Source organism: Lacerta agilis, chromosome 2 (assembly GCF_009819535.1).
Source record: "Lacerta agilis isolate rLacAgi1 chromosome 2, rLacAgi1.pri, whole genome shotgun sequence".
Taxonomy (NCBI): Eukaryota; Metazoa; Chordata; class Lepidosauria; order Squamata; family Lacertidae; genus Lacerta; species Lacerta agilis.
Genome location: NC_046313.1, coordinates 12,865,336 through 12,876,369, shown reverse-complemented (window position 1 = coordinate 12,876,369; position 11,034 = coordinate 12,865,336).

Below are 11,034 nucleotides of genomic sequence, written 5' to 3'. Positions count from 1 at the left end.
AGTTCAGAGACTAGGATTGCCCACTTATCAAGAAAAGGGAGAGGGGGAACCTGGCCTAGACTGCTCATGCTTGCCAGGAGGAACCTGAGGAAAGAGGCTCTATGGTGGAAACTAACCCCCCTAGCAATCATTCAGTGCTCACCAAAGGATGACAAAAATGAGCCCAGCCCCTGCTCCTCCTCCTGCATAAATCACTCGCAGGAGTTTACTGCTGCTGCGGTACTCAAATGACCCGGAGACTTGTCTGACCTCACACTCAGGTTTAAAAATATGCTTTAATTGCAACAGCCCCAGACACTTAGCTCAGTTGGGCCATATATCAGGGTTAGACATCTCCTAAGTCAGAAGTAACATTGATTTCAGGATGGACGCCTTTGCCGATGAGAGGCAAGAAGGATGGGGGTGAATGGCTATTTCCTATGGCAGCCACCCAATTGGGGACACCTTAGTCAATTCATTGGATGAGCTGTAGCTGATAGAATCTATTGATTATAATTGCACATATTTGCACGTGGGCGAAAACCATAGTTCTGAAGCAAAACACACACATCCTTTTTTGGCGGATGTGCACATGTCATAGCCAGGCATCATTTTTAAAAGAGGCATTGCTTCCTCTGAGAGAGGGGATATGCCTTTTTTAAGATGTTGCCTGCAATTTTGTGTTTGTCTTAAGTGAAATACATTTTCAGAGGGAAATCTGCTGCCTAGTTAATTGGGAACGTATATTGGTGAGGAGGAAACCTGAGTTTGCTATTTGTCACAAGTGAAAAGCGTAACACATACCTTTCTTAAGAGTTGGACTGAGAAACATAAAGGAGAATATGTCTGCAGTACTGAGTTACATGTCCCACTTGTCATTCCCTCTGATAGAAAACTTGGGTGCTGAGTGCTGACAGCACTGGAGCCAAAATGGAGCCACTGAGAACCAAGGAGTTTTCAGCATGTTCCAAGGTGCCCCAGGATTTGTAGAAGCATTTAAAAAAAAAGAAAAGCCCAATCCCAAAAGCAGCTCGATGCCGACTGAGCACACCCTCTAGCCATTGAATATTAAATGTCAGCTGACAAGTAGAAATTGAAGGGGGTTGGAAATGGAGTATTTGAGAATAGGGCATGGCTGGCTGATGGGCACCCTGGGCAGCAACATCCCATGGAAGAGGGATGTTGAACACACTTCAACATCTTCTTGCAGATCCCACTTGTCACTCCCACTAGTTGTAAATAACGAACAGTCAGGTGATGACTTTCAATGGAGATGGATAGGGTCACTGAGAAACAAGAGGAACGTATCAACATGCTTGGGGAGTAAACTCAAGGTTATAAAAAAAAAATTAAAGTGAGTGGGCCAACCCCTCCAGAAACGGCCCAATGATGCCTGAACATGCTAAGTTGCCATGGAATCTTAAAACTGTAGAGTTGGAAGACACCCCAAGGATCATCTAATCCACCCCCCCACCGTGATGCAGGAATCACAGCTAAAGCATCCCAAATGTCCATCCAATTTTTGCTTAAAAACCTCCAATGAAGGAAAGTCCGCCACCTTCTGAGGTAGCTTGTTGCACTGCCAAACAGCTCTTACCATCCTGGTGTTTAGGTGGAATCTCTTCTCTTGAAATTTGAACCCATTGGTTCAGGTCCTACCCTCTGGAGTAGCCAAAAACAAGCTTGCTCCATCTTCCATGTGACAGCCCTTCAGATATTTGAAGATGGCTATCAAATTACCTTTCTGTCTTCTCCTCTTCGGGATAAATATACCTAACTCCCTTCAACTGTTCCTCATAAGGCTTGGTTTCCAGACCCTTGATCATTGAGGTCACCCTCCTCTGCACATGTTCCAGCTCATCAATACCCTTTCTTAAACTGCTATTCCCAGGAACAGGCACAGTACTCCACGTGGAAGAATAGAGAAGAATAGAAGGAAGAACAGAGTCGTATTGTTACTTGCCTTGATCTGCTCATCATACTGTAGTTCTGTTGATGCTGCCTGGAATTGCATTAGCATTTTTTGCCGCTGACTGTATAACACTGTTAAGCTTATAGTCTAAAGAGACCCCTAGATCCTTTTCACAAGCTGGCAAGCTGTGTCCCCCATCCTATATTTGCACATCTGGTTATTCCTGCCGAAGTGCAGAACCTTACATTTGCCCCTATTGAAATGCATTTTGTTAGTTTTGTCCCAGTTCTCCCATCTGTTAAGCAATTCTTGAAACCTGATGCTATCTTCCGGTTTGGTGCCATCTGCCAATTTGATTAGCAGCCCCTCTATTCCTTCATCCAAATTTTTGATAGAGGTGTTGAACAACACTGAGCTCAGCACCCCACTTGCCACTTTTTTCCAGGAGGACAAGGAAACATGGGTGAGCATTCTTTGCTACTAATCCACCAAACAGCAACAATGCCTAGCCCACATTTTACCCACTTCTCTGCAAGAATATCATGGGGGACTTTGTTGAAAGCCTTACTGAAGTCAAGATACATTACATCTAGAACATTCCCCTGATCCACCAAACTTGTAAGTCTATATTAAAAAATATATATGGCACTTTTTTAAGAAACCCATGCTGGCTCTTCATAATCACAGCATCCTTTTCTAAGCGCTCACAGACCAACTGTTTAATACCTTGCCTGGTATCGATGTCAAGCTAACCTCTTTGTAGTTGCCTGGGACCTCATTTCCCCCCTTTTTGTAGATGGGGACAATTGCTCGCCTCCATTCTGCAGGATGTTGGGTGCTAGTTGGAAAAGAAAAATTGAAAGGAAAGGATGGAAAGGAATGACAACGAATGAAGAAGACCAATCCTGTCCAAAGGTGGGGGGTTCCAACTTGTTCTCACAAGAGCTGGAATAGATATAAGAAGAAAACCTCCTATAGTTCAAAACATGATATTGGGAAATGATTGATATTGGGAAATGATTGACGCAACATCCCTATTTGAAACTTAGAAAAACCACCACCTTTCCAATTGTTCCATTTCGATTCTCATCAAATTAGTGTCTTTCAACCATTCTCCCTGAAGATTAAGGAACCACCATTTCCCCCCATGTTTTTAAAACAATAGATGTTGGTCCTTCAGAAAAAGGAGGGGGGTTATTGCTGTCTCTAATTCATGCTTCTAAGATATGGGGTGAAATCTCTCTATAGATCCCAAGACACGCTTGCTCCCCGCCCTGGATTGAAGGTGACCTACTAAGGGTGGCACGACAGAAACACCTGATGTTCAAAAGTGATGCAATCAGCAGGTTATTATTTTGGGCCCGACACTCTAATCAATCATGGTGTAGCTTTACCCTGCCAGGCAGGGTGCCGAGCTATGCGCAGAGGTGGTAACAGCTGTAATCCCATGCAAATTATACTGTCAGAAGCCAATACCACCTGAGTCAGCAGAAGCCGGGGGGGGGGGAAGCATCCCTGGTGAGATGCCTCAACAGGATTCCATCGATGGCGCCCTGTGAAGAGAGCACTTTTGTGCCCTATGCCTAAAATGGCTAAATGTCTAGCATGCACACATGAATTGCACACAGCGATTCCTACACAAGTGCCATAGAACTCTGGAAGTGGCAATGTTCCCTCTTTCCTCCGCCTTCCCCTGCTCCACTGCCCACTGACTGTACTGTACATGCAGCAAGGGGCACTGCCCAAATCATGCCAAAGGGAGAGAAAGTCTGCCCTCAGCTGGTTGGAATAGTCTGCTTTCCCTGTAGCCCTAGGACATGGCCCTCCCCATGATGCTTATTGGAAGCACTGGATTATTACAAGAGTCCAAGTTTGATGCACATTTTGAAATGCATCCACATTTCCTAGAACGGCTTTTAAAATTATTTAGGCGTTTGGAGAGAAGCAAGAAGACATGGATGTGTTGCGAAGCGGAAGACCTGCCTACGCTGAGCCACAAGGCTTTGCCTCAGACTTGTATCTCCTGCCACCGGTTTCTGAACACATTATAAATAGCCACGGCTCTTCATCTTGGAGCAAACCCTACATTTCAGATATGAGCCAAGGGATGGGTTTCACTTGCTCTAGTCTAGGCCAAAGAATCAGAAGCTGCTTTTTAAAAAAAGCCCCCCCCCCCCTACCTCTGCAAATGCTTATACGTAGTGCCTCCAGAAAGGAGGAAGAGTGTGGTATGACACTGCTTGAAATGTATAGTGAAGATGGGGGTCAAAGCCTTGAGGCTCAGTATTGCTGTGTGACAACCCAATCTCCAAGCAGTGCGAGATTCTGGGGGGTTCCAGGCACTTACCCAGGGCTTGTGTTTCCTTTCGGAATGAGGCACAGCAGAGACTGCGGTATCTTTATGATGGATGGCTTATTTACACAGATACTCAACCTAAGATGGAGGGGTTCACAGCATCAACACCCCCCCCAACGGGGTCTTGTTTCTCCCATAGCTGCAGCCCTGGATTCAAAGTGAAAGCAAACCTTGCTCTCAAACATTGCTCCGACTCTCTCTCCAGCTTCCTGCTTTTCTTCCAGGTCACATCACTGCAATCCCAGCTCCAAACTCTGGTTTCATTCTTCTAACTAACCAACCAACCATGAGCTAGACAACTGGCCCCACTCACTTTCCTTTATTTCCCTTAATGGCCTTACCTCAACATAGAAAGCTAACTTATATTTAACACTTGCTAGATCCAGGGGTTAGAAGGGCCACTGCCTACAGACTACTCACCCCCCCCCCCACTAGGGATGCATGATATCTGGTTTTCAACATTGCAATATACAGTATCACCAGCTAAACATTGCAACATACTGATACGATGCCTGAAATAAGGACGGAGCTATGTAGAGGCATTAGCCGGCTTCACGGTTTCCCCCACATTGTGACTTTTGCATTGCACATGCACGCATGCATAATGATTCGCAATATATTGCCAGGTCAAAAATTATCGTGATATGGACTTCAAACCAGTTTTGGACAATATTATATTGCCCAGCCCTACCCCCCCCCCCAATCCGTAATTCATAACAATGAACAGGCCTTCCTTTTCACAACAGACCACTGCCCTTTCTTTTCCCCCTCGCCAGATAATTTTAAAAGCTATATTTAGAATCATAGAGTTGGAAGAGACCACAAGGGCCATCCAGTCCAACCCCCTGCCAAGCAGGAAACACCATCAAAGCATTCCTGACAGATGGCTGTCAAGCCTCCGCTTAAAGACCTCCAAAGAAGGAGACTCCACCACACTCCTTGGCAGCAAATTCCACTGTCGAACAGCTCTTATTGTCAGGAAGTTCTTCCTAATGTTTAGGTGGAATCTTCTTTCTTGTAGTTTGAATCCATTGCCCCGTGTCCGCTTCTCTGGAGCAGCAGAAAACAACCTTTCTCCCTCCCGTATATGACATCCTTTTATATATTTGAACATGGCTATCATATCACCCCTTAACCTTCTCTTCTCCAGGCTAAACATACCCAGCTCCCTAAGCCGTTCCTCATAAGGCATCGTTTGCAGGCCTTTGACCATTTTGGTTGCCCTCCTCTGGACACGTTCCAGCTTGTCACTATCCTTCTTGAATTGTGGTGCCCAGAACTGGACACAGTATTCCAGGTGAGGTCTGACCAGAACGGAATACAGTGGTACTATTACTTCCCTTGATCTAGATGCTATACTCCTATTGATGCAGCCCAGAAATGCATTGGCTTTTTTAGCTGCTGCATCACACTATTGACTCATGGTCTACCGAGACTCCTAGATCCTTTTCACATGTACTGCTCTCAAGCCAGGTGTCACCCATCCTGTATTTGTGCCTTTCATTTTTTTTTGCCCAAGTGTAGTACTTTACAGTTCTCCTTGTTAAAGTTCATCTTGCTTGCTTTGGCCCAGTTCTCTAATCTGTTAAGTTCATTTTGAAGTGTGATCCTGTCCTCTGGGGTATTAGCCACCCCTCCCAATTTGGTGTCATCTGCAAACTTGATCAGGATGCCCTCAAGCCCATCATCCAAGTCATTGATAAAGATGTTGAATAAGACTGGGCCCAAGACAGAACCCTGTGGCACCCCACTAGTCACTTCTCTCCAGGATGAAGAGGAGCCCTTTGGGTTCGGTCAGTCAGCCAGTTACAAATCCACTGAATGGTAGCATTGTCTAGCCCGCATTTTACCAGCTTCTTTACAAGAATATCATGGGGCACCTTGTCAAAGGCCTTGCTGAAATCAAGATAGGCTACATCCACAGCGTTCCCTTCATCTACCAGGCTTGTAATTCTGTCAAAAAATGAGATCAGATTGGTCTGACATGACTTATTTTTCAGAAACCCATGGTGACTTTTAGTGATCACAGCGTTCCTTTCTAGGTGCTCACAGACCGTTTGAATTTAGAGAATGCAGCCGTAATGCTATGCCCAAGCACAGGGCTTCACCATAGGCTGAGGGAGGCTGTTTCCTCAAGCAAAGGAATGTAGGGCAATTGTATTGTAAATATTCAGCCAAACTAGTGGCCATTAAAAAAACCTAAAACCTAAAACCAGCAGCCACCTCTTTCTTGTCTGCCACCATGTTACCAGAGCTGGCACCTGGTTCTCATAGAACTAGGGCAGCATTAGGAAAGCCTCTGGGTTGGATGGAGAGGCCAATGAATGAAGCTAAAATGTTATTAGTGGATCCTCCTCCGTTTAAGAGGTTGAAAATGCCGGCCCCATCCCTCTGATGAGACCAGGCGCCAGCCCTGGCCACATTTTTCTCACTCATTGAGTCTCTGGCAGAGAGCAAGTGAAACCCATCCCTTGGCACATGTTTGAAATCTAGATTCCCAATCTTGCCATGGCTATTTATAATTCGGAATGCCCACAGGGTGTATCAAACTAGCCGCTTCCACATTCAACCTATCTTTCTGAACTATCCGCCCACATATCAAATAAGGTATATATGATCTTGAGACAAACAACAGCTTCAGCTTAGGGCATGTAATTGGAATGGGCAGTGATACTGGGCAAGTGGGGTTGTACATGCACCTTCCTTCTTAAGGTGTACGAGAATCTGAAATACATTGGCCCTAAAGCAGTGCCACCCTGCCACCCGCTCATTGACCCCTTGAAAATTGATGAAGATCCTGGTGGACCACATAAGGATTTTTCTGCCTGTAGTAGCAACTGTAACATGCCGTGCTAGATGCTGCATGGTTTTTTTATTGCTTCTTTTATTTCTTATATTGCATTTTAGTGATAGTTTAGATTCCATAGACTACAGTGCAAAAGACAACAATAATAAAATACAATATAAGAAATAAAAGAAGCAATACAATTAAACATCAACACAAATATTTAATGCACTATGCCTGCTGCATTTCATAGACACACCATGGACCACTTGAATGAAGCCTGTGGACCACTGGGGGTCTGTGGAGCAGTTTGGGAGCCCCTGCCTTTGAGCACAGGTGAGAAACCTATGTCCTATATGTAAATAGTAATTATATCACAACCATGGGACTATTTAATACATGCAATTATTAAAATGCATACATTGGGGGAAGTCCGTTTCGACACCAGAGGTGGAATTCAGTGTTGCGCTGATACCATTGTTTTTTCTACCTGAGAACATATGCTGGAAATGCAAACAACAAGCAGGCATTTTTCCAGGAAGAGACGGTTTGAATCTAACATTGTAATAAAAGTGCCTCCACTGTTGACAAAGAGGAATAATTCTCTGTTCATAAAAACACAAAGGAGCATCCGGTGGCGAAGACTGGATTTGTCTATTATTATACAAATGCTCACTGTTTTATTATGTTTTTACATATGTTGGCAGCCGCCTAGAGTGGCTGGGGCAACCCAGTCAGATGGTCAGAGTACAAATAAATTATTATTATTATTATTATTATTATTATTATTATTATTATTATTATTATCTGCACAAGCATTTCTGCTTGCCAGGCAGAACAATCTCCCCCTCTCCTCCCGCTGTATGCTGTTCTAGGAGGTTCTCCCAGAGACAATGGGGGGGGGGACACAGAGGGAGAGAAGATGAAAAGAGTTTCACTAGCAGGATTTGTGGTGCTGACTCCCGCAAGTGCAACCGTGTGGTTGAATCCGGCCCCAAAGTCTTTTTCGAGTTCGTATAAAAATAAACTTCTGATTTCTCAGGAGAAAAAGTATCGCTCTCAGATTCCAGCTGGAGTTGTGGTTACAAATGATCTGAATCCGACCGGGCAAAGACCATGTGGGTGGGAGGGCTGGCAGGCAAAGCAGAACACCCCCTTCTGGCATGACAAAACAGGAGAGCCTGGAGAAGCTCATCAGATGGCATCGGCCAACTCAAATGTGTTTTTCTTTCCTTGATTGCCAACTGCGGAGAAGAGGCTGCCTTTCAGAAGTGCTGGCTCCCCCTGATGGACGAATGCTGGCCACAAGCATTCCCTCCCTCTTCGTTGTCAGAAAGGAAGCACAGGTTGGATGAGGCAGAGGAGCATGGGGTGGGCAGGAGGTCAGTCCGGATTTGCTGCCAGGTCTCTTGGATGATTTGCAAGGGTGCCGACCCCCACATTGTTCAACAGCGGTAAAGATAACAAAAGAGCTTCCCCTCTAAATTGGGCTGGCATGCTCATTAGAAGACACAAATGCTCCCCTTTGTAACACTCTCGTTGGTTTGAACTTGCACAGCATAAAATGTGATTCCGGACGAGCCCTTAGATTGCATTCCATCTGCACATGGTGGTTAGCAGGGGTCAGCAAACTTTTTCAGCAGGGGGCCGGTCCACTGTCCCTCAGACCTTGTGGGGGAACAGACTATATTTGGGGGGGGGGTAAACGAATTCCTATGCCCCACAAATAACCCAGAGATGCATTTTAAATAAAAGGACACATTCTACTCATGTAAAAACACGCTGATTCCTGGACCATTCACAGGCCAGATATAGAAGGTGATTGGGCCAGATCCAGCCCCCGGACCTTAGTTTGCCTACCCATAGCATAACACTTAGCAGTGTATTGTAGCAGCCTGCAGCTGAATAGTGAATTTCATAGATCTACATAGGGATCACAGAATTGTAGAGTTGGAAGGGATCCTGGGAATCTATTCCAACTCCTGCAATGCAGGAATTAATATGCAGCTGTCCCTTACAAGCATCAAACCTACAACCTTGGTGTTATAAGCACCAAGCTCTAACCGACTGAGCAATTTAACCGCCTGATCCTAAGCATGTCTGCTTAAGTCCCATTGAACTCAGTTAGACTTCCTTTCTGGGAAACATGCTTAGAATTGCACGTTTACTTGGAGATAAGCCCCCTTGAATTCATTGGGGTTTACTCCCAAATCAGCTGGGAGACGAACCTTGCAATTTATCGTTGCAATTTACCGTGCAATTTAACCTTGCAATTTACCGTGCCCAAAGAAATCCGTAAGGATTATCTCAATATCTTATACACAACTATCGTATCAATTATATCCAGCACCCATGCAGTATATCAATTCATTACAAAGACCACTTGAATCCCAGATACACAAAACTGCATAAGTATGTACTCAACAGTATTGCATACACAGATAAATTTGAACTCTGTAGGCAAAGTTGTCATTTTAGCCACATCAGAACTGAATAGGGTTCTCCCCTTATACGGGGGGGGGGGGGTTAATGGTGTCCTCCATTTCTCCCAGATCAAAAGGGAACAACAATTTCCCATGAGGATTATTATGGTACCCGAATTTAACTGCTGTGCCCATTGTCTGATGCTGGGAGAGCACAGAGTGCTCTTTAAAGAGTGGTGGACTTTCAGCCTGAAAGCTTGGCTAATTATTTATCAGAACAAGAAAAGGAAAAATAGAAAAGTTTGGAGATCTGGCTACTCTCCGTGCCTTCTTGCCACTCAGCATCTAGGTGCCAAAATTCGCTTGGCTTTCAGTGCACTTTAATATAATAACAAATCTTTAGCTATTCAGCAAGCAGACTTGGTTTTGGAGGCACCTTCCTCCCAGGAATTAAAACCCACTTCTATAGTAGGTTTAAACAAATAGATTTCCCCTGCACATTACACAGTCATGGAATCCAGCTCCCTTAAGTAGAAAAGGGGGGGGGGGAGAGAAAAGCCCTCTAGGGTACAGCAGAATGCATCCCAAAGCAGCCCAGGAGGTATCTAAGCAACACAGCCGTCTCCTAGGTGAGAAAAGAAATGAGGCTGTGATGGAGCTAATTTATGTCACAACAGTGGCAGAGCCCTTTTCGTAGGGATGAGTAGCAACCAATGAGGATTTCGCAGCTGTCACTAGGCTGCCTGCAGAGCAGTCTTGCAGGAACATGGCTGTTGGTTCCTGGCCTTGAAGGATGCTTCTGTATCTCTAGCACTTGCGTGGTAGAGCACTTAGCTGATGTGGCTTTTCCGACTGCATAAATACAACTCTGGGGTGACAGAAAGCCCCACCTCTACTTTCTGAAGAAAATGGACCAACATTTTCCTTTGTTGTTGTTCAGTCGTTCAGTCGTGTCCAACTCTTCGTGACCCCATGGACCAGAGCACGCCAGGCACGCCTATCCTTCACTGCCTCCCGCAGTTTGGCCAAACTCATGCCAGTCGCTTCGAGAACACTGTCCAACCATCTCATCCTCTGTCGTCCCCTTCTCCTTGTGCCCTCCATCTTTCCCAACATCAGGGTCTTTTCCAGGGAGTCTTCTCTTCTCATGAGGTGGCCAAAGTACTGGAGCCTCAACTTCAGGATCTGTCCTTCTAGTGAGCACTCAGGGCCGATTTCCTTGAGAATGGATAGGTTTGATCTTCTTGCAGTCCATGGGACTCTCAAGAGTCTCCTCCAGCACCATAATTCAAAAACATCAATTCTTCGGCGATCAGCCGTCTTTATGGTCCAGCTCTCACTTCCGTACATTACTACTGGGAAAACCATAGCTTTAACTATACGGACCTTTGTCGGCAAGGTCCTGGAGGAGGAACTGGCAACCTACTCCAGTATCCCTGCCGAGAAAACTCCACAGACATTTTCCTACCTCTCCATGTTATTAGAAACAGAGATCATCCAAGAAGCTGAATGTTGGAAGGTTCAGGACAGGCAGGAGGAGGAACTTTTATCCCAGGAATTTGCTCCCACAAGATATAGT